This window comes from Scylla paramamosain, unplaced genomic scaffold (assembly GCF_035594125.1).
Source record: "Scylla paramamosain isolate STU-SP2022 unplaced genomic scaffold, ASM3559412v1 Contig76, whole genome shotgun sequence".
Lineage (NCBI taxonomy): Eukaryota > Metazoa > Arthropoda > Malacostraca > Decapoda > Portunidae > Scylla > Scylla paramamosain.
In genome coordinates, this window is record NW_026973741.1 from 170,103 (window position 1) to 174,583 (window position 4,481).

At 42.6% G+C, this 4,481-nt stretch overlaps 1 long non-coding RNA gene across 1 annotated transcript; it reads right to left on the bottom strand.

The window, feature by feature from the left end:
- Positions 1–736: 736 nt before the first annotated feature.
- Positions 737–2,292, bottom strand: LOC135098721 (uncharacterized). Its single transcript, XR_010267301.1, has 3 exons — positions 2,152–2,292; positions 1,503–1,634; positions 737–1,197 (listed from the first exon to the last, which is right to left on the bottom strand). It is a non-coding gene; the product is annotated as an uncharacterized LOC135098721 (long non-coding RNA).
- Positions 2,293–4,481: the final 2,189 nt, after the last annotated feature.

Sequence of the window (4,481 nt, forward strand, 5' to 3'; positions counted from 1 at the left end):
TTCTCCTCTTGTCACACACAGACAGCCTCGTTAGGCCCAGTAGGGCTGTTGCTGTCTGTTCTTTCCTTTGTATTCCTTTGTATTACTTTGTCCTCTTATTCCTATCCTTACTTTCCCTCCGTACAAACCTTAAATGCATCTTCCTTCCAGCCTGGTGGTGGAGGAGTGGATGGTGGTGGTGAGATGAGGATGGCTGGTGAGGGGCTTCCTGGATGCTCTCACCATAGGAGGACCTGGAGGAGCACCACGACCCATACAGCTGCAGGCACATGACCCCCCCCCTGCACTACGTGGGGGACATGCTGGCATGGGTGCATCAGCCCCTCCCTTCTGAACGTGAGGCGGCCCAATCACTTTTTGCCAAGTGCTCCAATCTAGGTAAGCTGAAGGATAGAGTGTATATTTGTAATTGAATAGCAGGCCTTCAAACCAGCAACTAACACTGACTCTGCCTTCAGATCCAAAGAACAAACAGTACCCTGAATACCAACCATTATACCATCAACTGACACTGACTCCCTTCAGACCCAACAGAGCAGACAAGGAGTACTGTGGCTAGCATATCGGAGAGTGTTTGCCATCCTCCTAGAACCAGAATTGAGCAGACGATTGTGACAGACCAGCGTCAGGAGGGAGGCAAGAAACCCGTCATGTTGTACAAGATAAGCAACCTCCTCAGATTCTATCACAACACTGTTTTGCAGGTACATGGCTTAGCTGGTCAGTTATTCTTGTTTTTTTATCCTTATTTTAAGATGAACATGGCTTGGGTGTAACTCTGTAGCTAGATTTGATATTATTGCCATGTCATTCCTTGCATGCTTGTAAAAAGTTACTAAAAAGGGGGAGTAAGAGCACTGGGTACCTTCTCCTTTGTATCGTTTATTCCTAGGATGAGACAAGATGTTATATGTTGTAGGGGCCGTGTGTCAGCTACCCTGCTTTAATGGGGATATAATAGATAGACTTTAAAATAAGCATTCTTAAGTATACCATTTAATCCTCCCTGTGTTGTTCACTCAGTCACCTCCTGCTCTCCTTCAGTTCTCTTCTACCACTTGTGTCACCATGCCTCCTTTTCAGCATTCAGTTGATATTCAGCTCATGTTTCTGCTTCCTTTTAATGTTCATCTCATCCCTGCAGGTGACTGATGCAGGACTGCTGGTGGCCACTCTTGATGAACTCCACCAGCTAAGCTACAAGATGTTTTTATATCAGCACTGCAGAGTCAAGTGAGAACCACGACATCTTTTGTAACATCACTGTCACTTGAGTAGAGTATAATAACATATGTTGAAGTAACACTATATGAAATATTTAGCCAAAATCTTTGTTGTTGAAAGCTGATTACCATCTGTTGAAGTTGATCCAGAATTTTAATTACTTGAAAGGGTGATCACCACCTCTTGTTACAACTGAGCCAGAATCTTAGTCATTTGAAGAGTTATCACTCTCTTGTCAAAACTGAGCCAGAATCTTATAGTCATTCAAGTTTGATTACCTGTCTTTTGGTGCCACCAGGTGAACCATGTGAGTGAGAGGATAGAGCCGCCAGGAGAGACACTGGCACCCACACCTGGAGTGGCACGCACCCTGAGTCTGCTCACTGAGGTGGTTACTGCCGCCACTGTGGCTGACGACGCACACCATGATTGTAAGCAGGTGAGGGAGCCATGGATGGAGAGACAGAGGGATGTATGAAGGGTTGATTTCTCTGTTGTTTATTTATTGATCTACTTTCTGCATTTTTCTCTCAAGTGTGAGATCTCAATGCACTTCCACAACTTTTTTGTACTATTTTTTTCATGAGACAATTCAGTTTTTTATTTTTTATTTTTTATTTTATTTATTTTTTTTTTTTCATAGTTATTTTGCATGTAGTGAAGGAAAAATGCTGCTTCACATGTTTACCAAAGAGACTGGTGTGTAAGACAAGAGGTTATGTGCTTACCGACTGACTGCTTGATTGTCATTTACCAAAGAGCAGCAGCAGCAGCAGCAAGCCTTTATTGCATCAATAGGACCACTTACACTGCAGCATGAGGGAGAATTGTGGAATTGTGGAGGTGAAGGACAAAGAGAAGAGAAAACAGAAAGAGGAAAAGACAGGTTTTGAAATAGATGGCAAATTTAAGTGTTCTATCCATTACCTCATTGTCTTGTATCCTTTAGCAGATTGTGAGTTGTGTGGTGGATCCTCTGATGAATGCGATAAGTGAGAGTGCAACTGGACTGGGTGCAGTGGAGTCTGCTGTGTATCTGCTCAACTGCTTCCACCAGCTGCACTCTACACTTTCCCTCCTCCACACCACTGGGGATAAACTAGAGATGATCCAGGTAAAACATCACCTTTCATTCCTCACCTTCTTATGAATAACTTGATGACAGTTTACCTTGTGAATATCTCAGTGACTTCATGAAGTGACTGCCTGCCTTATTGTGATCCTTTTATGCATGTTACTTGTTAGTTTTCAGCTTTGTGTAGTAAAATGTTATGTTTCATGGTGACATACACATATGTAGAAAACTATACCACATGTAGGTCTGATGGCTTCTTGCAGCTTCCCTTATATTCTTATTCCATTGCTGCTTTTAAAGCTCTACTCAAGTTCTCTCCCCAGCTTTCCTCATCTAATACAGAAGATGTGTCTTTCCCCTCCAGGGACAGAATGACGCCCAGCTGGACACACTGAGCCAGGAGCAGATCAATGGGGTGTGTGTGTCATAGCATGGGAGTGGCCACCATGTACCCACTGATCACCAACCCTCCCACCACACCTCTCTCCCAGCACCCATCGTGTCAGCCTTTGGCCATACAGGCATTCATGGTAACACTCTCTGCATGTTAATATTGACTATAGGCAGCATGGCTAACCTGGGCAGAATGGTTCCTCCCTATCTGATGTCATGCTGTACTTTAACTTATGCTCTTTCCCATTGAGCACATTCACCATAAAGCATTGAATTCAGCCATAGTTGCTGGTCTGACTATAGCTGTATGCTGCACTTATGAAAATTACCACTTATGGAGTATTTTTGTTCATACATTAAATCTTACCATTCTCAAAACTATACATTATATATTCCAAAATGCTACACTTCTAAAGTTGGTTTTTGCTTGTAAGTTGTCTGTAGAAATTTGTATTCTAATTTTTTAACATTGTAATCCAAATTTCTATAACTGCATACTTTTAGTCATATAGAAATATACTTTTTTTCAGGTGTTATGATATATTTATAAGTAATAATTATAAAAGTGTCATGTAACAAAGTATGTTTGCCTTTCTTGTGTTGTTCATAAGAGTATAAGGAAATATTAAACACATTCACTTAACTTAAGAGTGAACAGCAGCACACCTTGAAGACTTCACATCCCTAAAATACATATGCTCCTCATCCTAGACCAAGCTGGATGGGTTCCTGGCTGCCCCTGACCATCTCATGCTGCCCCACACCAGGCTGCTGCTCTCCTCCTCCTCCTTCAGACGGTCCCTGCAACAGCGCACAGCAGAGGCAGTGTGCACAGTTTACAAGCAGCTGCATGATATAGTCCATAACCCAACCCATGGCTACACAGACCCCAGTTCCCTCCTGCCCAGTGACCCTGAGACTGTGAAATGACGTGAAGAATGACTGAGAATGCAAGGAATGCAAGAAAAGGCATGAAGTCTGGATGTGTGAATGTGCAAGGATAGGGCATTGGGAAATTTGAGGATGTGTAAGGAACTGAATGAATGGCATTTCAACATAGTCAGAATGACCGAGACACACTTGAAAGATGATGTGAAATTGGATGGTAGTAAGTATGTGATGATTGGAAAGGGACAGAAAGTTCAAGATAGGGTAGGAGGAGGAGTAACTTTTTTTTTTTTGTATAGGAAGGAAAAGAACTTCAGAATAGAAAAGTTAGATATAGGAAACTGTGCCATGAGTGAGGAAATTTTAGCAGCAAAGGCAGAGTGCACAGGTGAGCATGGGAAGTGTGAAACACTGGTGGTGATTGTGGTGTGCATGACAGTTGATGGGGAGAGAGCAGCAAGAGAGAACAGCAGGAAGTATGGAATATTGAGGAAGATCATAAGAAAGTGAAAGGAGAGAGTAATGATTATGGGAGACATGAATACACACGTAGGTATTTTAGGTGAGCGGATGCATGAGAATGGTGAGAGATGCTTGATGAGTTTGTGAATGACATGGATGTGGAAGGAAGTGGAAAAGTGAGACAGAGTAGTGAAACTTGTGGGACTGAGTGAATAGAAGAATAAAATGGAACAAAAGAATATTCAGAGTGGTAAAGAGAGAAAGAGGCCCCAATGTATGAAAAGTGGTATAAGGGAAGCCTGGGTGATGATTTCTTCCGAGCTAGGGCACAGTGTATGTGTGTGAATGCAAGGTGTTAAAGATGGTTTGAGTTCTGCAGCAAAGTATACCGGATGTGTGACATTGGAGAGGATGAGACGGTGGAGCATATGGTGCTGGA